The 25,976-nt window shown below is 42.8% G+C and overlaps 1 protein-coding gene across 1 annotated transcript in view; it reads left to right on the top strand.

The window, feature by feature from the left end:
- Positions 1–25,976, top strand: part of LOC120978062 (relaxin receptor 1-like) — a 455,454-nt gene that overhangs the window by 147,800 nt on the left and 281,678 nt on the right. The gene's annotated exons all lie outside the window — the stretch shown is intronic.

Here is a 25,976-nt window from a genome sequence, read left to right as displayed (position 1 = left end):
GGCAATATGTGCTATTTCCCTGTGGTTCAATCAATTCTACTATAAAGTCAAACATTATCACCAAACCTGTATGACTGGAAAAAAACTGATTTTTAAGAAGTATTGAGTATTTTCTTCCTCTGGATATAAAGTGACAAACAAGAATGTTTTTATTCACTGATAGTAAGCAGCAAGCAGGGAAGATAACTAAAAACTAAAAAGGATATTTAAAAATTATAAGTAATATATATAAGTTCAGCCCTTTAAAATGTAATGTGCCAACCAATTTGGAATTGACTTAGGGCTACCCCTAAGGATGTTATCTTGGTGGTGCCCTGGTTTTTACCATTTAACTTCAATACAGAGATCTGGACTTCGCTGCAGGAGACATACCAGACCACTACATCTTGGAGTACTTTCCGAGTGGTTAGCTGTTGACCCAAGAGGATCAAGAGATACTGGTGCATATCAGCGAAGAGACAGGCAAAATTCATAGTCAGTAACAGGCTGAGCTCAGGGCAGGCAGAATACATGCCAATCCATGAAACAGTCTGAAAGGCAGGGCAAGGAGCTCAGGGTAAGTATTCAGGAATAGGCAGAAGTAGATACACGGGCAGACAATCACCATACAGAAACCCTTTTTCAAAAGGGGAAGGTCCCTTAAAGGGTTTTTTTCACTTCAGCAAATGGCATGTATTATGTAGACAAAGTTAATATAAGGCACTACGAATGTATTGTGGTTGTCCATATTGCCTCTATTGCTGGCTTGATTCATTTTTCCATTATATTATGCATTGCTTGTTTCCAGGGGTTGTGGCTATCGTTGTAGCACATATATGAGGTGGCCAGGATGGGAGCTGCTGCATGCCAGTGCTCACCCTAGGGGTACTTTCACACTTGCGGCAGGACGGATCCGACAGGCTGTTCACCATGTCGGATCCGTCCTGCGGCTATTTCACCGTGCCGCCGGACCGCCGCTCCGTCCCCATTGACTATAATGGGGACGGGGGCGGAGCTCCGGCGCAGCACGGCGGTGCACGGCGAAAGGCCGCCGGACTAAAATTACTGCATGTCAGGCTTTTTAGTCCGGCGGCTTTCGCTGTGCTGCGCCGGAGCTCCGCCCCGTCCCCATTATAGTCAATGGGGACGGAGTGGCGGTCCGGCGGCACGCCGAAATAGCCGCAGGACGGATCCGACATGGTGAACAGCCTGTCGGATCCGTCCTGCCGCAAGTGTGAAAGTAGCCTAACCCTGTCACCTTGTGCAGAGGTTAAATGGTAAAGACTAGAATGGCAACTTACTGTAGTTAATGCTCTTAGGAGTAACCTCAAGTTAAATCTGTTCAAGAGACACAGATGATCCACATCTACTTCATTATAATTAGCTGTTCTTTCTCATGTAAGGGTTAAAATAGTTACTGCTTATAGTTTATTGTTTTTATGATAGGGAAGATTAGAAATAAATAATTGTGTTGAACAGGGAAAGCTTTGAGGGAATAAGGGGCTGGGTATACTGCTTAATATAGCTGCTGTGAACCTCATTCTACAGTTCTTTCTTATAAAACCAATCACCTATTTTTTCATTTGAACAGAAAGACAGTTTTTTTTCCTTAAAAATACCTCAAGTTTCTACATAGGCATATTGCCAGATTATTTCCAGCACAGCACCCCTACAGCATTCTGCTGCTAAGCAATTGCACATTTTTCTAGTGCATTATATCCATGTTATTAAACATGTTGCATTATAGCAATATATCAATAACACCATTTTACACCAGGGAAGTTAAAGAAGACCTTTCAACACTCCTGACGCATTCCCCATGTAATAATTCTGGAACATCTATTATTATGGCTCTATGTTTCACCATTCCTTTATTATTACTGCTTGAAGTTATGAATGAATTGCTATCCATCTGCAGTAAGTGTACAGAGGGGTGGTAACCAGTTGGAGGTGTGTCCCTGCACAGTCTATCCACACTCTATCCAATCAGTGCTGCCATTTTCAGACTGTGCAGGTACACCCCCCCCCCCCCCCCAACTGGTTACCTCCCCTCTGTACCCTTACTGCAGACTGCTAGCAATTCATTCATAATAACTTCTAGTAGAAATAATAGATGAATGGGACAACATAGAGCCATAAGAACAGATGCTCCAGAATTGTTATTACACGGGGAATGCATGAAGCTACTAAACAGGTATTACAGGAGTGGTGAAAGCTGCTCTTTAAACACAGTGAGACAGCTTATATTTTTCAAAATCTCAAGTTTCTTCATAGGCTTATTGCTATGAGCAATTACACATTTTTTCTGTGCATTATATCAGTCCATATTATGAAATACACAGCAATCCTATAGAATTCTGCTGCTGAGCAATTAAATTTTTTTCTAGTTCATTATATCCACATTATTAACCCTTTCAGACCTCGAGGTTTTTACATTTTTGCATTTACATTTTTCACGTCCAGATGACGTCCATTTGACCAAGGCATCTGAAGGGTTAAAACTGGTTGTGGACAGTTGCCGCAGGTGTTTGCTGTATAAAACAGCAGACACCCAGTGGCTAGGGTGCCCACTGCACTCGCAAGCAGCCTCCATCTTTAAAGTCCTGGGCAGTGCTGGTCAAGAAGGATAGCAAAAGCATTTTATAGCAATAACGCAATTTTTATACCAGTAAAGTTAAACGCAGTGAGACCGCTTATTTTTTCAAAACTTCAAGGGGGTCATTTACTATTCTAAAATATGTCTAACTTAGTCATATTTCAGGTGCAGATGGCGGAGTTTTAATAAATGTGCCCCCAAGTTTCTACATAGACTTATTGCTAGCTTGTTGCTAGCACATCACCTCAATAGCATTAGGCTGCTGAGCAATTGCACTTTTTTTTTTCTGTGCATTATATCAGTTTGTGTTATGAAATGTTTTACATTATAGCAAAAGCATGTTATAGCATTAATGCCACTTTTATTCCAGTGATATTGAACACCTATGGGGTAATTTACGAACAGATATATACTACTTTTGTGACGTATATCTGGCACAGATTCTGTTGTACACCTTGTTGCAGCAGAATCTGAAAGTTCTTCCCCGGTCACGCCAGGCCTGAAAAAGGGGGCAAGGCCGTGGAATGAGATTGGTCAGCAGGCCCGTCTCATTTATCATTTTCTACACCTGGTTTAGGCATAGAATATGCTCTAAATGTAAGACAGCAAGGGAACTACATCCTAGCGATATGCCCCCATTGTCTCAGATGGGAATACCCCTTTAAATTACAGAAAATACACTTGCAATTTTGCTAGTACCACTTAATAATCAGTGTTATTTACATGAAACTGTTGACTTTTTAAAGGCATCATAATAAAACAGAAGAATGCAAAACATAAGACCCATGCCATGTCCTCCCACAGTCAGAATGTGGGTAGCACCAACCATCCAGCCAGTAGTAGTAGTAGTAGTAGTAGGCCGCAGTTATCTCTGGATTCCAATGGCATGAGATTGTGGACTGGATGGCTTACTCCTCCTCTCAGTCACAGCAGAATGATGTGATAACATAAGAATGAAAGAAAACCGTCACTCCCAAAAATCTTTGCGGGTGATAGATTTATTGGTCACTCATATGACGCACGGCGTTTCGGCACTCACAGGTGCCTTTTTCAAACAAGAAGTGAGCAGCAGTATGATGTGATAACATAGTCTGATAAAATGTAGCAGGAAAAGTGAAGACTGATTATGATTGTGTGTTGTGTGCATGATCTGCAGGATCAAAATAAGCCCTGGGCATTCAAACATGAACATAACACCACAGCTCTATTTCAGTACATACAGCGGCATCACCTAATCCAATGGGAAAATAGAAGTGGCTGCCAGCTAGTGCAACAAGTGTCCTCCTCCATGGACATCCTCCCATTCCCAACAGCAGCATGGCAGAGCATCGCTCCCACTTCCCCTCCCTCCTATTATATGTGTAAAGTGTAGCGTTGCCATGTCATGCTAGTACTGATCGGCCTGGGAGAGAGTAGCCACATAGCCTATCACTTGCTAAAGTGCAACAAACAACGCACTAGCTTTCTACCTGCCAACTCCAATTGGGTAAGGTGGTCAGCGACAATGACCTGAATATGATGACCATTCTGCATTTGGGGGAAATAACACAATCCCTGTAGGGTTTTTTGCGATACCCAAATTTTTATTTGATTTCGATACCATAAAAAAGTATTGCGATACTCGATACCATTTGATACCACGGGGGGAAAAAAAACGCCCAAAAAGCCGTGTGCATTCCGCATTTCAAAAAATGGCGAATCGCACAGTTTTTACTAATTTTTTTTTTCTGTTCCGGCGTTCACCGCATAGGAGATTGTTTTTATATTTTAATAGTTTGGAGTTTTAGGACGTGGCAATATGTTTATTTACTTATTGTTTATATTTTTACATGTAAAATTGGGAAAAGGGGTGATTTATACCTAATAATTCGGTGGCTTTTTTAAACTTTTTTTTTTTTTACTGTTTATTTAATAACTATTAGCCCCCTCTGGGGCTAGAACCTGAGATCTATTAAACCGTTGTCCTATTCACCCTAATAGAGCTCTATCAGGGTGAATAGGACATCACACTCTCCCTGCTGCCCTGTGCTTTGGGCACACAGCAGCAGGGAGCCAGGGCTTTAGTAGCCAATCGGAGCCCCAGGATTACACTGCTGGTGCTCCGATCATAATCTGCCACTGCCACCAATGAGGAGGGGACCCTGTGGCCACTGCCACCAATGATTTTAATACTGGGGCATTGAGGGGGGGCGCATTGCGCCACCAATGATTTTAATACTGGGGGGGAGGGAGCACTGCGCCACCAATGATACATAATTAACCTTTAATACAGGTGCCGGCAGCAGAGCCGCGATCAGCGGCAGTTAACCCCTTAGGTGCCGCATATGAGGGGTTAACTGCCGCTGATCGCGGCTATATGATTCTGCTGCCAGCACCTGTATTTGTATTAAACGAGGGAACCTGTCACCTAAAAATTCCTCCCAAACCACCAGCATTACCTTAAAGTAGCCAGCAGTATGTTTCTAAGGATCTTTTTCCTCCTCCAGCCAGATGCACCAAAATCTTGAAAAACTAACTTTAATCCCCTGCATGCGCTATCTAACAGCAGAGTTTGAAGTCAAGGGGGCAGTGGCTCCTCACTTCAAGTCAGGATAACCACACACCCTTTCCCTGCCCCTTCACCTCTAATTGACAGCTGTGCACGTGAATGTTCTGATGCGCACTCACACCCAGGAGCCTGTGAATTGAGCCGCTGAAAACTACCTAAGGGCTCTTTCACACTTGCGTTCTTGTCTTCCGGCATAGAGTTCCGTCGTCGGGGCTCTATGCCGGAAGAATCCTGATCAGGATTATCCTAATGCATTCTGAATGGAGAGAAATCCGTTCAGGATGCATCAGGATGCATCAGGATGTCTTCAGTTCCGGAACGGAATGTTTTTTGGCCGGAGAAAATACCGCAGCATGCTGCGCTTTTTGCTCCGGCCAAAAATCCGGAACACTTGTCGCAAGGCCGGATCCGGAATTAATGCCCATTGAAAGGCATTGATCCGGATCCGGCCTTAAGCTAAACGTCGTTTCGGCGCATTGCCGGAGCCGACATTTAGCTTTTTCAGAGTGGTTACCATGGCTGCCGGGACGCTAAAGTCCTGGCAGCCATGGTAAAGTGTAGTGGGGAGCGGGGGAGCAGTATACTTACCGTCTGTGCGGCTCCCGGGGCGCTTCAGAGTGACGTCAGGGCGCCCCAAGCGCATGGATCATGTGATCACATGGATCACGTCATCCATGCGCATGGGGCGCTCTGACGTCACTCTGGAGCGCCCCGGGAGCCACACGGACTGTAAGTATACTGCTCCCCCGCTCCCCGCTCCTACTATGGCAACCAGGACTTTAATAGCGTCCTGGGTTCCATAGTAACACTGAACGCATTTGGAAGACGGTTCCGTCTTCAAATGCTTTCAGTACACTTGCGTTTTTCCGGATACGGCGTGTAATTCCGGCAAGTGGAGTACACGCCGGATCCGGACAACGCAAGTGTGAAAGAGGCCTAACAGCGGTATACAGCAATGTGCATGCACGTTAATAGAGACGTCAGGGCTCATGTATTAGACTTCGGCCGGCTTTGCCGAAAATTATTGTCTGGCTACTTTAAGGTAATGCTGGTGGTTTGGGAGGCGTTTTTGAGGTGACAGGTTCCCTTTAACTTTCATTGGTGGCGTAGTGCGCCCACCCCTCCTCCACCCCTCTCTCCTCATTGGTGGCACCGGCACAGGGGGATGGAGAGAGTGACTCCTTCTCCCCTGTGCTGCTGAGGGAACATGAGCGCACTGACAGCAGCACGCTCATGTTCTGTGATGCTAGGCTGCGCAGTAGAAAAATAGCTTACTCATCTTGCTGGCTGCCCAGTAGCTGTTGGGGACCCACATATAGAAAGTCCCAGGAAGAAGGAGGATGAGGATGAAGAGCTGCCACTGTAGGAAGAGAAGGAGTTGGTGGTGGAGAAGCAATGATCAATAATGTCAGTGACAGCCGAAGCCAGACAGAATTAGGTAATCCAGCATGCTGGCCACAATGGCAAGCTTGAAGGACTGCTTGCCTAAATACTGACAAGAATATCATTCACTTGAAGCAGAGTATGATAATTAGTGGATAGCTATGCATTTTGACCCTCACTATCAAAGCAAAATGGGGGAATGTTTTCCTCTTGCCAAAAAGGAGGCTTCATTACTTAATTACAAGGAAACACTGTGTACTCGGCTTGCCACAACTTTCGGTAAACAGACAACTGGCTCTCACGTGTCTGAGGAGCCTTTCCACTTCCAGTAATCACCCACCTCCCAACATTCTCACAAGCAGCAGAAACCACAGCAGCCAGTTCATTATTATCAATATGATGGAGCAAATAATTTATGGACCACAACAGGCTGAGGCAAATTGGCACTCAGGTTAAGTCTTACCTCGACTTTGGACTCCCTGGCGAATACTGTATTCCCTAAACCCATGGGCTTCTAGGCAGGAAAACTGGAACAGCGGCCCAAACTGGCCCAGTAAGTTCTCTGTGTTCTATTTTGCTCAGCCTCCGGTGTCATCAACCCAGAGAGGGTTTTCACCATGTCAGGGTGCATTGTGACACCCAAACGATCACTTTTGCCAAAATGGAGGATCTGTGAGGATTTTCACACTCCTCTGGCTGAGACCGATGGATAGAGCTGTCCTTGCTGACAGTGCCCCATCATGTCACTGTCTGCCTGACTACCATCATGTTCTGTACCATATAGCTGCTGCTGCCACCAGCATATCACTGCTACTATCCAGTGGCGACTCTAGGAACAATATACAGGGGGTACACATAAGATACCACAGTCAAAAATGGGGGGGGGGGCACTAATAATTTTTACCACTTTATCATACTACTGAAAAAAAAAAAAAGTATATATAAATAAGATCACAAAACACGAAAGTATTGCGGTATGCAGGGATACCATTTTATTGTACTGACCTAATACTTAAAAGACAAGCTTTCAAGAGTTTTCCTTTCTTCCTCGGTATTGCTTCAGACGTCAGAAATAGAGAAACACTCTCGAAAACTCTTCTTTATAGTTTAAAGCAGTTTCAGCAAACACCAGGGCTGTGTAAATAATCCCATATGTTAAATATGTCACTAAAGAAGACCAATGAACAGACGCTGACAGGCTTATTCATAAAAGGGTGAAGACTTTGGAGAAGGGGACAATCTAGGACAACATAACTGGAAAGTGAGCTGAATTGGAGAATTGTTTTAAAATCAGCTATGTTGTCCTATATTGTTCACTTTTCCTGACTTCTCCAAACTCTTCACCCTTTTGTGAAATAACCCTGTGGGTGTTGTTGGTGTGTGCAACTAATACTACTTATTCGGATTGTAACGCAGAATGCGGCGCTCAGGGGTGCGCGTAACTCAGAGTGTGGTGGTCAGGGGTGCGTGTAACTCAGGGTGCGCTGGTCAGGGGTGCTTGAAACGCAAGATGTGCTAGTCAGGGGTGCATGTAACACAAAAATGAAACAAGAAAAAAAAAATATATAAAGATAGAAATGTAAACAAAAAAAAAGAATACAATTTAAAATAAAATTATATATAAATAGTTCACCACTGCGCTTTACATCTTCTAGCGGTGTCGCAGACGCAGCTGCATTGAAAATAACTGCCACATCCCCACTTTCATTTAGAAGCCACAGCCTATGTGAGGCAGTGCGACCCCTTTGTTGAAATAAGGGATGCATGTAACGCAGGGGGGGCTGGCCAGGGGTGCATGTAACGCAGGGGGCGCTGGTCAGGGGTGCATGTAACGCAGGGGGCGCTGGTGGTCAGGGGCGCATCGCAGATAGAAAAGGTACTTACCGTTCTGATGTGCTCTGTCCTCGTGCCTTCTTCCTCTAGGCGTGGTGGCAGGGGGAGGGAGGCGCAACAATGTTTCCTGTTGTTAAATCTCCAAGCCGCATTCTTTTCTGCCTCTGCAGGCCCTGCTAGGCTGAAATACACAGGCAGCCAATAGCAGTGCTGCCCTCTCCCTCCCAGCCAATATCAGCTGAGGTGGGCGGGGAAGATTCACTTGGCTGCCGACTGCCGAGGAGCCCGTAGTGAAGCGGGTGGGCAGCATGAGCAGTACTTTCAGTTTGGCAAAACTGACAGATCACCGCTGTACTCAGGGCCGTCTTTTATATTGATTGGACCCTGGGCAAGAATTTACTTGGGCCCCCTGGATCCCGGCTTCCCACACTCTAGCATGCAATCACGCCCACCACCACAACACACATACACAAAAAAAATCCACACACCTTGTAGTGTAGTAAACTTTAATAATGATGAGTGGCCACTAGAGGTGTTCCTTGGCAGTAATGTAAATACTGCCTTTTTTTCTGAAAAGGCAGTGTTTACAATAAAAAGCTTGCAGAGACGTGCTATAGACACCAGAACTACTACGTTTAGCTGTTTTGGTTCTGGTGACTATATTGTCCCTTAATATAGAGAGAGAAAAAAAGAATCAGCACAAAAGTATCAAATAAAATGACTGTATCACTATTCTAAAAATTAAAAAAGCACAACTTCTGACACAAATATATAGTATTTTGCAGATTACTTTTTTTTTTACAATGTGCAGATAGTACTGTACTACTAACCCCTCCATCCACCTCTACATACAGGGTAATACAGCGCCACATACCTCTTACATCCATGTAATTTTCTCTTTCCTCACCTTCTCCTTTCAGACCAGATCACCATTTTTCAGCCATTTCTCATCTCTGCAGTTTGACAAACAAAATCTTAGTTTTGTCTACTTTTCCATCATCCTCCCATCTTCTGGACAAATCATCCTACCACCCCCAATACTGTGCCACTGTGCTCCCCAATACTATACTGCAGAAACAGATAATAGTAGTACCAGGCAGATAGTGCCCTTCAATAATTATTAGCAAAAGGAGAAAGTCCCACGGCACAAGAACCACCCGAAGTGGTACAACGCGTTTTGGGGATAGAAACCCCTTCTTCAGGTACAAATTACTTGCATCAATAAATATTGGCACACAGTGCCCTAAAATAACTGAGCCTAGCAAATAGTGCCCCTGACACTAATAGTGTAAACATAACATCCCCCAAAAATAATTGTGTAAGGGGTCAAGGGGCCCCCACAGTAATAGTGCTCCCAAAAGTCCCACCAATAGGAATAATTCTCTGCTAGAGCACACATGGTAGTAATAGTGCTCCTACAGTGCCCCAACATGTCTCCACTGTGCCCTAGAAGTAATAATGCTCCCATAGTGCCAATACTAGAAATTATGTTCCCCATAGTCCCCCAGTAGTAATAAAGGCCATCATAATGCCCCCCCCCCCAGTATTAATAATTCTCCTTATATTGTGCCAGTGCAAAAAATACCCCCTTTTAATGCCCCCAGTTGAGCTAATGTACCCATAGTGCCCCATAATGTGCCAGTATACAATACCCCTATATAGTGCCCCCTGTAAATGCCCCATAGTGCGCCTTTCCCCCCTTCTTCCTAGTGCCCCTCATAATGTACTAGTATAAAATGCCCCATATATAGTGCCCCAGTAGATGCCCTCAGTATAAAATACCCCTTCTTAGTGCCCCCCATAGATGAGCCCATAATACTCCTCTCTCCCCTTCCCCATAGTACTCACCATAATGTGCCCCAGTATAAAATACCCCTATACAGAGACCCACATATAAAATACCCCTTCTTTGTGGCCTCAGTAGAAGCCCCCATACACATAAACACTTATACGCCCATTGAGGCATAATCTTTGGGCACTTAGATCAGGGTTGATTGTGTTTTTAAATATGCTGTTTGTTAACACAGTCAAAAATGTGTTTACCCATAGCTATATATGTCAGTGTCACAGTCTAGGAGACTAAGGAATTTGAAATAACTTCGATTTGTGTAGAATCAATTCTGACACAAATCTTTTTTTTTTTTTATTTGATGACAAAGTTCAGGAAATTAGCTTCTCTCTAGTTCATATCATTACTGGAAAGAATAAAAGATATGAGAGAAAGCATTACAATCTTGCCAAGCCTTATTGTTATTTTATGTTTAATAGAGTTTTATGGTAATCCCATAACTATTGAGGCGTGTGAGGAATTTCCAGGGAGTTCTCTATGAAATTATGACAACCCATAATGTGTAGGAATATCATTGTCGGTATGTAATGCTTCCATGTCACAGTCTCTTTATATACAGTAGATAAACATATTACACAATTAGTGCTAAGTTAAACTATTCTGGAACTTTATAATACTAATTTGTGAACGATTTCATTAGTATGAAGTATGAAGATTCCATAGGAAAGGTGCACACTTGCGTTTATTGGTTCGGGCAGGCTGTTCTCTGCCGGATCCGATAAAAGCAAGTGTAATCCTACATTTACAATAACAAAATCACTTTGTGATTTTGCCACTTAGAAGTCCAGTGCTTTCTTTCTACTGTTGTGGATTAGAAACATAGAAACATAGAATGTGTCGGCAGATAAGAACCATTTGGCCCATCTAGTCTGCCCAATATACTAAATACTATGGATAGCCCCTGGCTTTATCTTATATGAAGGATGGCCTTATGCCTATCCTAAGCATGCTTAAACTCCTCCACTGTATTTGCAGCTGCCACTTCTGCAGGAAGGCTATTCCATGCATCCACTACTCTCTCAGTAAAGTAATACTTCCTGATATTACTTTTAAACCTTTGCCCCTCTAATTTAAAACTATGTCCTCTTGTAGCAGTTTTTCTTCTTTTAAATATTCTTTCCTCTTTTACCTTGTTGATTCCCTTTATGTATTTAAAAGTTTCTATCATATCCCCTCTGTCTCGTCTTTCTTCCAAGCTATACATGTTAAGGTCCTTTAATCTTTCCTGGTAAGTTTTATCCTGCAATCCATGTACCAGTTTAGTAGCTCTTCTCTGAACTCTCTCCAAAGTATCAATATCCTTCTGGAGATATGGTCTCCAGTACTGAGCACAATACTCCAAATGAGGTCTCACTAGTGCTCTGTAGAGCGGCATGAGCACCTCCCTCTTTCTACTGGTAATTCCTCTTGCTATACACCCAAGCATTCTGCTAGCATTTCCTGCTGCTCTGTGACATTGTCTGCCTACCTTTAAGTCTTCTGAAATAATGATCCCTAAATCCCTTTCCTCAGATACTGAGGTTAGGACTGTATCACTGATTTTATATTCTGCTCTTGGGTTTTTACGTCCCAGGTGCATTATCTTGCACTTATCAACATTAAATTTTAGTTGCCAGATTTTTGACCATTCCTCTAGTTTTCCTAAGTCCTTTTCCATTTGGCGTATTCCTCCAGGAACATCAACCCTGTTACAAATCTTTGTGTCATCAGCAAAAAGACACACCTTACCATTGAGGCCTTCTGCAATTTTGCTGATAAAGATATTAAACAATATGGGTCCCAGAACAGATCCCCGAGGTACCCCACTGGTAAAAAGACCTTGGTCTGAATATACTCCATTGACTACAACCCTCTGTTGCCTGTCCCTCAGCCACTGCCTAATCCATTCAACAATATGGGAGTCCAAGCCCAATGACTGCACTTTATTGATAAGCCTTCTATGTGGGACAGTATCAAAAGTCTAGATAAGCGATGTCTACTGCACCTCCTCCATCTATTATTTTAGTCACCCAATCAAAAAAATCAATAAGATTAGTTTGACATGATCTCTCTGAAGTAAACCCATGCTGTTTTTCATCTTTCAATCCATGGGATTTTAGATGGTCCACAATCCTCTCCTTAAGTATGGTTTCCATTAATTTCCCCACTATTGATGTCAGGCTTACTGGCCTATAGTTGCCCGATTCCTCCCTACTACCTTTCTTGTGAATGGGCACAACATTTGCTAATTTCCAATCTTCTGGGATGAGTCCTGTTGCCAGTGATTGGTTAAATAAATCTGTTAATGGTTTTGCTAGTTCACCGCTGAGCTCTTTTAATAGCTTTGGGTGTATCCCATCAGGCCCCTGTGACTTATTTGTATTAATTTTAGACAGTTGACTTAGAACCTCTTCCTCTGTAAAGACACATGCGTCAAAAGATTCATTAGTCTTCTTTCCCAACTGAGGTCCTTCTCCTTCATTTTCCTTTGTAAAAACTGAACAGAAGTATTCATTGAGGCAGTCAGCTAGTTCTTTATCTTCTTCCATATACCTTCCTTCTTTAGTTTTTAATTTGGTAATTCCTTGTTTTAGTTTCCTTTTTTCATTTATGTATCTGAAGAATGCCTTATCGCCTTTTTTCCCTGACTGAGCTAATTTCTCTTCTGCCTGTGCTTTAGAAGCTCTTATAACTTGTTTGGCCTCTCTCTGCCTAATCTTATAAATTTGTCTGTCATCCTCGTTTTTTTTTTTTTTTATAATTCCTAAATGCTATCTTTTTGTTTTTAATGATTTTGGCCACTTCTGCTGAGTACCACAGTGGTCTCTTCCTTTTTTTGCTTTTACTGACAAGCCTAATGCAATCTTCTGTTGCCTTCAATGGTGCCACTTTTAAGTAGTCCCATTTCTCCTGGACTCCAATGAAACTGTTCCAGTCTGATAGGGACTCGTATACCACTAATCTTATTTTATACATGGATCAAGAATTTGTTCTGTTATTTTCATTGTTGGAAGACGTGTATCATATTGTATAACGATTAGGATATGTAACCCCTAACTACCCCTTTTGTTAGGGACAGACATGGACAGTGAGCCCTAACCTAGAACCCAGCCCGCTTCCATACCTACTTGCAATGCAAGCCCTAGGTAGCAAGAACGCAACTGACACAAAGACAGAGTTCATATGAAAATGGGTTAGAACTAGGAGGACAAAGCAGTATAAAAACGAGAGACAGAGAGTGGTCAAAAGATGAGCCAAGGTCAAAGACAATCTTCAGCACAAGAATAAGAAGCAGGAACCTAGCTAGTGAGCCCAAACAAGACTATTACTGGCACTGGTGTATGGCTAGCGTACAGTAATAGACCAGCTGAGCAATCAACCCACTCCTAATCTCCTTCAGAACACGCTCGGTGTAAGGAGAAACAGAGCATTGCGTCCTGTTGCTAAAGATGCTGTCACGTCACCAGGGGGTGTGGATCAGCAGCATGTCTCTCCCAGCGTGGCCATGCCGAGGCTGAGGCTCTCGTGACTGGAGCTTGGACAGGTAAGTTTATGACTAGTGTTGAACGAATCAAACGAAACAAAGTGAAATTCGATCCGAATTCCCCAAAAAATTTGATTTGTCACAAATCTGAATTTCCTTGCACTTCGTGTTCATAAATTAAATTTTTCTCAAAATGGCTGCGGCACATGTTACAAAGTGAAAGTAAGAAGCCCAGGAATGAGGGATCACCCATAATGCCATACAGCCAGCCAATCAGCAGATAGCTAGCCCCTGTGATGTCACAGCCCTATAAAACCCTTATCCTGCCCAGTCTGCACAATTTTACTGTGGACTTAGTGCAGGGAGAGACATGACAGATGCTAGGAACAGTGATAAAGTAATCATTTAATTGTAAAATATTGTATAGGCAGAGTTCAGGAAGAGCACAGGGTCAGTGTAGGGAGATCATATGGAGATCATAGGGAGACACATTATAGGGAGGGCATAGGGAGAGCATAGGTTGTATGCAGGGACTAATCAAACAATGTCCCCTTTGGTTAATAGATAAGCAATTTTATTACACCTTGATGCACTAATTGGGGTGAAAAAGCTGTCTAATACTACTGCTATTGCGGTGTCCACATTGTTTTATACATACATAAGTCTATAATGCCTTGATTCTCGAATTGAAGTTAAAAAGTGGTCTAATACTACTACTATAAGGGGTGGCACATTGTGTTATAGATAAGTTATTCTATAATGTCTCGATTCTGTAATTGGGTTGAAAAAGTGCTATATTTTTTCAGTTATTTAGTTTTCCACCTTGATTTATAGATAAGCAATTCCATTAGGCCTTGATTCTCTAACTGGAGTGAAAAAGCAGACTAATCCTACTGCTACTTTACACTTACAATTACTGTTACTGTACAGTGTGTCCGACAGATAGGTGTTAGGGCCTTCCAAGTGAAGAGGCAGTGGCAAAAATGCTTCTGACTCTACTACCTGGAGGGGGGCAGGAGCAGCACCAGTTCCATCAGCAGCAACTTAAGGCTACATGCACACGAACGTTGTTTGTTTCCGTGTCCATTTTTTTTAACGGATAGGATGCGGACCCATTCATTTCAATGGGTCTGCAAAAAATTGGACAGCACACCATGTGCTTTCCGCATCAGTATGTCCGTTCCATAGCCCCGCCAAAAAAAATAGAACATGCCCTATTCTTGTCCGTTTTAGGCATTGTTACAATGGATCCGCAAAAAAAAAAGAATGGCATACGAATGTTATCCGTTTTTTTTGCGGATCTGCAATTTGCGGACCGCAAAAAACATACGGTCGTCTGCATGTAGCCTAAGTCTGGAGTTTCTAATGTGTGCTTTTCTTCACCCACCTACTGAACAAACCACCCAGCAGAAGCAGGACATGGAGCACAACCTGAACCAGCAGGGGGTGACATACTTGGAGCACACCCTGCCACCCCACATCCAAGATCCCCTGGACTACTAAGAAACCAAACTTGATTTGTGGCTGAGTTTGCCCTGGACAAGCTTTCCTGCCCAGCCAGTAGTGTGGCATCAGAGGGAGCATAGTTACTCAAAAGAGAACTCGCCTTGTCGTGGATTAGCCAGGATTTTCACATGCCAGTACCTGAATCATCAGCCTAAGTCATTCTGACAGTCACACCAAAACATTTTAAAAAATGGCCCGTTACTTCTGGCCCCATACTTCAGCCACTATTATGATGCTGCCATCCGCCTGATGCCATACACTTGCTGTCTCTGCTGCCATCTTCTCCTACTGCTACTATCTTATGTTGTTACTGTCACTGCTATTGCCCCCCACTGCCCCTCTCTGTGATGGGGCCACTATGTTGACTCCTCATGCTGTTGCCACCATCACCACTCTGTAACTGGGTCACTATGTTGACTCCTGATGCTGCTGCCACCCTCACCACTTTGTGATGGGTCCACTATTTTGACACCTCATGCTGTTGCCATCCTCCCCACTCTGTGATAAGGCCACTATGTTGATTTCACATGATGTTGCCACCCTCACCACTCAGTGAGTGGGCCACTATGTTGACTTCTCATGCTGGTGCCACCCTCACCACTCTGTGACGGGGCCACTAGTGTTCCTATTTGGCCTTGTTGACATCACCATTTATTTTACCATTCCTCTGATCTGTCAGAAGAATGGAAAAAAGAAAATTCAATGGATCCTGTCTTTTGGAGCATCCATTAAAGACACTCTGGCATATAGCGACAAAAGCACAGCAAAATCTTGTTTCTCAAAGAATACATTTTAGATAATATAAAGGGGACATATTCACTGATGATGGGAAAGACAAAAAGAGTACTCCAGAAGCTTGGAAATAAACTAGAGCAATACTTTGAAAAGGACCGGTGAAAAGATATTGCTGATAGGCATGATATGACCTCTCATCCAGTCTCACAAAGACGCTCCTCAGCGGCGCAGACACCCCGCTCAGAGTCTCCAGCCTCTGATCAAGAACTGCTCCTCTCACAGAACCAATCTGAACCCTCACTGCCTTCAACACCAGAAGACATCAGGTCTCTACAAGAAGAGACACAGAGAGGGCAACAAGGCGAACAAGTGAGGAAAAAACAACCGCACACCCTCATACAGCCCGCAGAGACAGAGGCTGAGAATGGAAATGGGAAACAAGACCCAGGCTGCTGTTCCTATAAATATTCCCCCACATACAACTCAAATATCAGAATCAGTTTTGGACTTTCCTACAACAGACAAACAAACAGCATCAGAAGATACCCTTAAACAACTGCTAGTAGCTTTGAAAACATCCTTGCAGACGGATATGGCACAACTTCTGGCTCCACTGTCAGCCTCCATACAAGACCTAGAAGACAGGGTAGAGCATATAGAATCCAAAATGGAAGAGTACGCCACATCTCAAAATAATGTAATTGACGCACAAAACGATATGGCGGACGAAGTGGAAATAGCAGACATGGAAGACCGATCCCGCCGGAATAACATAACGTTCCGAGGCATACCTGAATCGGTGCCTAATAGCGAGCTGCAACATTACCTCCATAATGTTTTCAACTCTTATACCAGAGATTACACCGCAAGATATGATAATCGACAGAGCACACAGAGTACCAAAACCGCAATTCCTAGACAAGGAAGTATTCTGAGAGTCCATTTTTTTCATATCAAAGAAGCCTTAATGGCGGCAGCACGAAAGCATAAAAATCTACCACGTCCTTTCCAATCGGTGAAACTATTTACTGACCTATCTGCAGCTACACTCCGGCAGAGAAGATCTATGATCCCCATTACCGCAGCATTACGCAAAAATAATATTGCATACAGATGGGGCTACCAATTGAAAATACTCATATCTGTAGAAGGGAAAACACACGTAGTGAAGTCCTATGAGGAGGGGAAGAAACTTCTGCAAGAATGGAAAATCTACATGGAACCACAGAAGGAAAGGGGACGCACTACCCATCCGCATCTACGCAGAGAATGGAACACGGTCCCTCAAGACAAGACACACAAGAGATGACTCTAATTATGCTGTCACTTTGCCGGAGCGCATTGAACGGTGACACTTCTGGTATCTATATGGAACTTTTCCCTCCAAGTTACCGTAAGCGGCATTATCCTGAATGGTATATTCATTACAGCTATTCGTCTATAAGTGTTTTGTCGTTCAGTTTAAGTTTTTATTAAGGCTTTCTAGTGCATGTGACAAAAAGCTGTATTATTCCTGTGAGTTAAATGTAGATTAAATTACTGTCACTTAATTCTAAGGCTTAAATAACCCTCAAAAGAGAGCTTATGTTTGGAGGGAGGCGATAACAGCACAAGCAGATGTCTTCAGCATGCAAGAGTCACATTTGCTGCACACAGACGCTCACCAAATAAAACATCGCCTTTATCCAACCATAATACACGCACACAACAATAAGAAAACAAAAGGTGTTTTTATTGCCTTGAGGAACACATTGGACTTTTCTGTAATTACCCAATCAATAGACCTGAAGGGGAGATACATTATCTTGGTATGTTGATAATATAATCTACACCTTGGTAAACATATATGCTCCCAACACACACCAGATGGCATTTCTACGAAGAGAGTAAATACTATGAAAAAACGGTAAACTGATTATATGTGGGGATTTTAATACTGTAGTAGACCCGACAATTGACACTACCAACACCAACCGTAGAACAGAGAAAGGCATGTCATCACTGCTGCAGATCCTAAAATAGCTTAGAAAGGGATTATACTTACGTACTTCTCTCCCCCACACGCATCCTATTCACCCATCGACATGTTTTTGGTAGTTCGCACCACACTATTTCATTCAACGTCCACCACAATAGACAATGGTCAGACCACGCACCAATAACATTGTCAATAAGGGAACAATCCCAGACACAAAGAGCTGCAGTATGGAGGAAAAATACTTTTATAATGAGCCATAAGAAATACTCCCAAGAAATAACAAAGGCCTTGGAAGAATATTTCAAGATCAATACTGACTCTGTCACAGATCCATATATTGTCTAGCAGGCGCATAAAGCATGCATTAGGGGTATAATGATAAAAATAGGCCATCAGGAGAAAAAAGCAAGAGAAAAAAATATAGAAGATGTCCTAACCAAACTGACATCCTTAGAGCAGACTAATAAACAACAACTAACAAAAGCATGTTCAGCAGAAATAGCATTAGAAAGAGAAAAGCTGAGGAATCTTCTCTTATTTAATTATGAGAAAGCCTTATCTCGCACAAAAGCTAGATACTATATACAAGGAAATAAAGTGGGCAAACTTCTAGCGCCTAAGCTCAAAACCATGCAAACCAAAACTCGAATTCTTCATATATTACACCCACACACTCAAGGGAAGCTAACAGACCCCAGAGATATAGTGGACCAATTTAGAATATATTACGAAAAACTTTATAATTTAAAAGACCAAATCCCATTACCAGACTCCTATTCCACAATGGTACACGATTTTTTGATAAACGCAAATTTGCCTTCTCTTTCTGATACCCAATTAGCAAAGCTTAATGACCCTATCACAGAGAAAGAGATAGAGACAGAGATTAAGTCTCTGCCAGTAGGAAAATCCCCAGGACCGGATGGGCTATTATTACAAACAATTTATTACAATACTGTTGCCTCATTTAACCTCCATATATCAAAGAGCAGCCAAAGGAATACCCTTTCCAACTGAGATGCAAATGGCACTCATAATAACACTCCATAAACCAAGCAAACCAGATAATGTCCAAATATTCAGACCAATATCTCTGCTTAATGCAGTGTGACATAGCAAGGGGTTTTGTTTGGGAAGGCAGGTATTTTCCTGCCAACATGGGTGGCTGGGCTAATTTCCAGCCAGGTGAGATCAAATACCGGACCGGAGTTTAAGTGCCGGTCCGGGTTTTGGCAGCACCTGGCTCAGTAGCTGCATTGGGATCTAAAGCATGGTGCTGTGCTGGAAGGCTGAGAGCCGCATGAGGGCTGCACGCTGAGAAACCGGCACCCTAAAGCACGGGTGAACTGTGAACTGCCGGGAATAAAACGGCTAGAAAGGTGACGTGACTGTTCTATGGACTTTGCATTGTGTGAATTTAACACCGAAAGTGTATTAAGTCATTTTTATTTTGCCTTTTGTGTGAAATAAACACTGACATTTTGATTTACGAACTTGTTTTGCCTCTGTACTACATACGCTTACCCTGCCTACCAGAGCGAATCCCCACAATTAGTGGCTTGGACCATGCACACGCAGTAAGGCTGGCGTAAACGCCTTAATATTTTTTCGGGTACGGCTGGATGTCCTGGATTAAACCAGCTAAATTTAAACCTGTGATAAAATGGACAATCAAGGAAGGAAACATGCCAGCACTTCGCTCAAAAGAGCAACCTCCAACGGATAATGGAACAACAAATCCCAGCAGCTGTGTCTTTTGCAAGTAGGTTTCTTTTATTTCATTCAAGAAAGAAAATGTCCTATAACCAGGACGCGTTTCGGCATGCAAGCCTTTCTCAACAGGTACATCCAACAAAAAATCACAAACTATATATAGCTGTAGTACCGCCCACAGGGACATCCTCACCCTGATGGGTGGTGTTTATAAATCTGTCAATCAAGTAACAAAACAGAAACAAATAAATGATATTTGGTAGAGATTGTTTCTACCTTATTGGAGAATCTAAACATCTTTTCATCACGAGGCAGAAGTCTAGAAGGGATACATAAAAGGTATATTAAGTATATGTATACATATGGAGACATCATAAATGCATGACCTCCTAGTCTCTATTCAGGTCCCTTGGGTGCAATGTATCAAGGGTGTGTATCCAAAAGGCCTCTCGTTTGAGGAGAAGCCTTTTGATATCACCCCCTCTCCTTGGTCTCTTCACCGGCTCTAATACTTGAAACCGTAATTGTGCAACAGTATGTTTTAATTTATCAAAATGGTTGGGAACTGGCAACATCAGTTTTTTGCTTCTAATATCAGATGTGTGCTTACTAATCCGATCCCTCACTGCCTGCATTGTCTCACCCACATATAGCAGGCCACAGGGGCATTTAATCAGGTACACTACGTTTGTTGAATCAAAAGTAAAAATACCTTTTACTCCAAAACTTTTACCTGTATGTGGATGATGGAACGAAGGGCCTTTAATTACAGTGGGATGCGAAAGTTTGGGCAATCTTGTTAATCGTCATGATTTTCCTGTATAAATCGTTGGTTGTTACGATAAAAAATGTCAGTTAAATATATCATATAGGAGACACACACAGTGATATTTGAGAAGTGAAATTAAGTTTATTGGATTTACAGAAAGTGTGCTATAATTGTTTAAACAAAATTCGGCAATAAATTTGGGCACTGTTGTCATTTTATTGATTCCAAAACCTTTAGAACTAATTATTGGACCTCAAATTGGCTTGGTAAGCTCAGTGACCCCTACCTACATACACAATTATGAGAAAGAGTATTTAACCACCTCAGCCCCCATGGCTTAAACACCATTAATGACCAGGCCACTTTTTACACTTCTGACCTACACTACTTTCACCGTTTATTGCTCGGTTATGCAACTTACCACCCAAATGAATTTTACCTCCTTTTCTTCTCACTAATAGAGCTTTCATTTGGTGGTATTTCATTGCTGATGACATTTTTACTTTTTTTGTTATTAATCGAAATTTAACTATTTTTTTGCAAAAAAATGACATTTTTCACTTTCAGTTGTAAAATTTTGCAAAAAAAAACGACATCCATATACATAGAAACATAGAAACATAGAATGTGTCGGCAGATAAGAACCATTTGGCCCATCTAGTCTGCCCGTTATACTGAGTACATATATAAATTTTGCTCTAAATTTATTGTTATACATGTCTTTGATAAAAAAAAAATGTTTGGGTAAAAAAAAAAAATGGTTTGGGTAAAAGTTATAGCGTTTACAAACTATGGTACAAAAATGTGAATTTCCGCTTTTTGAAGCAGCTCTGACTTTCTGAGCACCTGCCATGTTTCCAGAGGTTCTACAATGGCCAGACAGTACAAACACCCCACAAATGACCCCATTTCGGAAAGTAGACACCCTAAGGTATTCGCTGATGGGCATAGTGAGTTCATAGAACTTTTTATTTTTTGTCACAAGTTAGCGGAAAATGATGATTTTTTTTTTTTCTTACAAAGTCTCATATTCCACTAACTTGTGACAAAAAATAAAAAGTTCTATGAACTCACTATGCCCATCATTGAATACCATTGGGTGTCTTCTTTCCAAAATGGGGTCACTTGTGGGGTAGTTATACTGCCCTGGCATTCTAGGGGCCCAAATGTGTGGTAAGGAGTTTGAAATCAAATTCTGTAAAAAATGGCCAGTGAAATCCGAAAGGTGCTCTTTGGAATGTGGGCCCCTTTGCCCACCTAGGCTGCAAAAAAGTGTCACACATGTGGTATCTACGTATTTAGGAGAAGTTGGGGAATGTGTTTTGGGGTGTCATTTTACATATACCAATGCTGGGTGAGATAAATATCTTGGTCAAATGCCAACTTTGTATAAAAAAATTGGAAAAGTTGTCTTTTGCCAAGATATTTCTCTCACCCAGCATGGTTAATTGTAAAATGACACCCCAAAACACATTCCCCAACTTCTCCTGAGTACGGTGATACCACATGTGTGACACTTTTTTGCAGCCTAGGTGGGCAAAGGGGCCCACATTCCAAAGAGCACCTTTCGGATTTCACCGGTCATTTTTTACAGAATTTGATTTCAAACTCCTTACCACACATTTGGGCCCCTAAAATGCCAGGGCAGTATAACTACCCCACAAGTGACCCCATTTTGGAAAGAAGACACCCCAAGGTATTCGCTGATGGGCATAGTGAGTTCATGGAAGTTTTTATTTTTTGTCACAAGTTAGTGGAATATGAGACTTTGTAAGGAAAAAAAATAAATCATCATTTTCCACTAACTTGTGACAAAAAATAAAAAATTCTAGGAACTCGCCATGCCCCTCACGGAATACCTTGGGGTGTCTTCTTTCTAAAATGGGGTCACTTGTGGGGTAGTTATACTGTCCTGGCATTTTCCAGGGGCCCTAATGTGTGGTAAGTAGGTAAATGACCTGTGAAATCCGAAAGGTGCTCTTTGGAATAGGGGCCCCTTTGCCCACCTAGGCTGCAAAAAAGTGCCACACATGTGGTATCGCCGTACTCAGGAGAAGTTGGGCAATGTGTTTTGGGGTGTCATTTTACATATACCCATGCTGGGTGAGATAAATATCTTGGTCAAATGCCAACTTCGTATAAAAAAAATGGGAAAAGTTGTCTTTTGCCAAGATATTTCTCTCACCCAGCATGGGTATATGTAAAATGTCACCCCAAAACACATTCCCCAACTTCTCCTGAGTACGGCGATACCACATGTGTGACACTTTTTTGCAGCGTAGATGCGCAAAGGGGCCCACATTCCTTTTATGAGGGCATTTTTAGACATTTGGATCACAGACTTCTTCTCACGCTTTAGGGCCCCTAGAATGCCAGGGCAGTATAAATACCCCACATGTGACCCCATTTTGGAAAGAAGACACCCCAAGGTATTCAATGAGGGGCATGGCGAGTTCATAGAATTTTTTTTTTTTTGGCACAAGTTAGCGGAAATTGATTTTATTTATTTTTTTCTCACAAAGTCTCCCTTTCCGCTAACTTGGGACAAAAATTTCAGTCTTTCATGGACTCAATATGCCCCTCACGGAATACCTGGGGGTGTCTTCTTTCCGAAATGGGGTCACATGTGGGGTATTTATACTGCCCTGGCATTCTAGGGGCCCTAAAGCGTGAGAAGAAGTCTGGAATATAAATGTCTAAAAAATTTTACGCATTTGGATTCCGTGAGGGGTATGGTGAGTTCATGTGAGATTTAATTTTTTAACACAAGTTAGTGGAATATGAGACTTTGTAAGAAAAAAAAAAAAATTCCGCTAACTTGGGCCAAAAAAATGTCTGAATGGAGCCTTACAGGGGGGTGATCAATGACAGGGGGGTGATCAATGACAGGGGGGTAATCAGGGAGTCTATATGGGGTGATCATCCCCCTGTCATTGATCACCCCCCTATAAGGCTCCATTCAGATGTCCGTATGTGTTTTGCGGATCCGATCCATGTATCCGTGGATCCGTAAAAATCATACGGACATCTGAATGCAGCCTTACAGGGGGGTGATCAATGACAGGGGGGTGATCAATGACAGGGGGGTGATCAATGACAGGGGGGTAATCAATGACAGGGGGGTGATCAGGGAGTCTATATGGGGTGATCACCACAGTCATTGATCACGCCCCTGTAAGGCTCCATTCACACGTCCGTATGCGTTTTGCGGATCCGAGCCATCTATCAGTGGATCCGTAAAAATCATGCGGACATCTGAATGGAGCTTTACAGGGGGGTGATCAATGACAGGGGGGTAATCAATGACAGGGGGTGATCAGGGAGTCTATATGGGGTGATCACCACAGTCATTGATCACGCCCCTGTAAGGCTCCATTCAGACGTCCGTATGCGTTTTGCGGATCTGATCCATCTATCAGTGGATCCGTAAAAATCATGCGGACATCTAAATGGAGCTTTACAGGGGGGTGATCAATGACAGGGGGGTGATCAGGGAGTCTATATGGGGTGATCAGGGGTGATCAAGGGTGAATAAGGGGTTAATAAGTGACGGGGGGGGTGTAGTGGTGCTTGGTGCAACATATTACTGAGCTACCTGTGTCCTCTGGTGGTCGATCCAAACAAAGGGGACCACCAGAGGACCAGGTAGCAGGTATATTAGACGCTGTTATCAAAACAGCATCTAATATACCTGTTAGGGGTTAAAAAAATCACATCTCCAGCCTGCCAGCGAACGATCGCCGCTGGCAGGCTGGAGATCCACTCGCTTACCTTCCGATCCTGTGAACGCGCGCGCCTGTGTGCGTGCGTTCACAGGAAATCTCGCGTCTCGCGAGATGACGCGTAGATGCGTGACTGTGTGCAGGGCTACCGCCTCCGGAACGCGAATCTGCGTTAGGCGGTCCGGAGGTGGTTAAGGGGGGTCAATTGTAAGTTTCCCTCCTCTTTTAATTTTCTCTGAAGAGTAGCAACATGGGGGTCTCAAAACAACTCTCAAATGACATGAAGACAAAGATTGTTCACCATCATGGTTTAGGGGAAGGATACAGAAAGCTGTCTCAGAGATTTCAGCTGTCTGTTTCCACAGTTAGGAACATATTGAGGAAATGGAAGACCACAGGCTCAGTTCAAGTTAAGGCTCGAAGTGGCAGACCAAGAAAAATCTCGGATAGACAGAAGCGACGAATGGTGAGAACAGTCAGAGTCAACCCACAGACCAGCATCAAAGACCTACAACATCATCTTGCTGCAGATGGAGTCACTGTGCATCGTTCAACCATTCGGCGCACTTTACAGGGAAATATTGTATGCGAGAGTGATGCAGAGGAAGCCTTTTCTCCGCCCACAGCACAAAAAGTGCCACTATAGGAGGGCTAAAGCACATTTGGACAAGCCAGCTTCATTTTGGAATAAGGTGCTGTGGACTGATGAAAATAACATTTTGTTATTTGGCCATAACAAGGGGCGTTATGCATGGAGGAAAAAGAACACAGCATTCCAAGAAAAACACCTGCTACCTACAGTAAAATATGGTGGTGGTTCCATCATGCTGTGGGGCTGTGTGGCCAGTGCAGGGACTGGGAATCTTCTCAAAGTTGAGGGATGCATAGATTCCACTCAGTATCAGCAGATTCTGGAGACCAATGTCCAGGAATCAGTGACAAAGCTGAAGCTGCGCCGAGGCTGGATCTTTCAACAAGACAACGACCCTAAACACTGCTCAAAATCCACTAAGGCATTTATGCAGAGGAACAAGTACAATGTTCTGGAATGGCCATCTCAGTCCCCAGACCTGAATATAATTGAAAATCTGTGGTGTGACTTAAAGAGAGCTGTCCATGCTCGGAAGCCATCAAACCTGAATAAACTAAAGATGTTTTGTAAAGAGGAATGGTCCAAAATACCTTCAACCAGAATCCAGACTCTCATTAGAACCTACAGGAAGCGTTTAGAGGCTGTAATTTCTGCAAAAGGAGGATCTACTAAATATTGATTTCATTTCTTTTTTGTGGTGCCCAAATTTATGCACCAGCCTAATTTTGTTTAAACAATTATAGCACACTTTCTGTAAATCCAATAAACTTCATTTCACTTCTCAAATATCACTGGGTGTGTCTCCTATATGATATATTTAACTGACATTTTTTATCGTAACAACCAACGATTTATACAGGAAAATCATGACGATTAACAAGGTTGCCCAAACCTTTGCATCCCACTGTATGTGGGAACATTGTAGACAATGCAGGCAGGGGGATGTGCCCATCCGTAGTGTGGATATCCGTTGTTGTTTCAATGTCAATTTAGTACTACCCAAATCTGCATGGACTATTTTGTCTCGATAATTAGGGTTCTTTTTATTGCAAATAAGGGATAGACTCTTGAACTCATCAACCTGAGGGTATGCCTTACCCAACAGGTGCCAGTGTTTCCTGACTGTGTTGTCAATGCCCACATTAAATGGGTGAAATTTATGAATGAGAGCAATCATGGACATCTTGCCTCTATCTTGTGGGCCTACATCACCCTCTACCCCTTCTCTAGCCCTCATGAGGACAGACTGCGGGTAACCCCTCTCCTGAAATCTCTCTGTCATTTCCGTCATTCTTATGTCTTGTAAGACT

The sequence above is a fragment of the Bufo bufo genome, chromosome 8 (genome assembly GCF_905171765.1).
Source record: "Bufo bufo chromosome 8, aBufBuf1.1, whole genome shotgun sequence".
Classification (NCBI taxonomy): domain Eukaryota; kingdom Metazoa; phylum Chordata; class Amphibia; order Anura; family Bufonidae; genus Bufo; species Bufo bufo.
The sequence above is the reverse complement of the archived record's forward strand: the minus strand, read 5'-3'. Positions and strand labels throughout refer to the sequence as shown.